This window comes from Oryzias melastigma, unplaced genomic scaffold, assembly GCF_002922805.2.
Source record: "Oryzias melastigma strain HK-1 unplaced genomic scaffold, ASM292280v2 sc00231, whole genome shotgun sequence".
Taxonomy (NCBI): Eukaryota; Metazoa; Chordata; class Actinopteri; order Beloniformes; family Adrianichthyidae; genus Oryzias; species Oryzias melastigma.
Genome location: NW_023416884.1, coordinates 235,688 through 236,919, shown reverse-complemented (window position 1 = coordinate 236,919; position 1,232 = coordinate 235,688).

Here is a 1,232-nt window from a genome sequence, read left to right as displayed (position 1 = left end):
ATAACTGCTGTTTTCTTTGAGAGCACAATCCCAGTACACACAAATCTTTTGAGGGAGGAGATCACAAAATGATATATAACTAAAAAATGCTAGTGAGATGTTCAACCAGATTTTCTCTCAAACACTGAACTTAAAGAAGGTTTTCTATATGTGAACATAGGTGAAACTGTTAGTTTAGAATCTTCTTATGAAGATCATCAAATGAAATGGATCACCTGATACAAACAAACTTTGGGACAAAAGCCTTAACCAATATCAGCTTTCTATGCATACAGCACAGAAGTGACTTTTTTTGATGAATTCAAGAACAACCCACGCTATAAACTGGATACAGAAAATCGAAATTTTATCACTTAATTAGCAGTTGACGGACTCTACTACTTACTATTGTGCAGTGAGCTATGCAATGGTCCAGAAATTCACGAAGACTGTTACAGTCCATGTAAAGGGTTCAGGTTTAACCGTCAAGGCTTCAGTGGATCAGTCGTCCTCTGAGAACATCCATGCAGGAGACTCTGTGACTCTGAACTGTACAGTACACACTGGGAGCTGTGATGGAAAACACAGAGTTTACTGGTTCAAAGACTCTGAAGACTCTCATCCAGGACTCATTTACACTCATGGAGGCAGGAATGATCAGTGTGAGAGAAGCAACAATACACAAACTCACAGTTGTGTCTATGAGATGCCAATAAAGTACCTGGCTGAGTCTCATTCTGGGATTTACTACTGTGTTGTTGTGTCATGTGGACATATACTCTTTGGAAATGGGACCAAACTGGACCTAATGGGTAAGAATGTTTCATAAAGGGACTAGATTAAAAAAAAAATGTTAAATTTGTTTTACATTTTTGCTTTTTTTAAATGTTTTTTTTTTTTTTTTTATCTGTCTCAGCACAAGAAAGGAATTTTCTTCCATTTGTGTATTTCTTGAGTGGAGTTCTGACAGTTTCACTGATCTTCCTCACATCTTACACAATACACAAGACAAAGATCTGCAAATCCAAGGGTGATTGAGCTTTAATGCATTACAGATTTTAAGTAATCATCATACCACGAAAATTGTTTACTTAAAGTGGTGTTTAGGAGTTTTTTCCACATTTTTACTGAGGTTTTCCACACTGCAGAAACAGGCCAACCAGATAAAATTCCAACATTTTAAAAAATTGAAAAATGCTCTTTAAATAAGCAAGAAAAAATCTTCCAGTGGGGTAAAAACAAAAAGGTCTTTC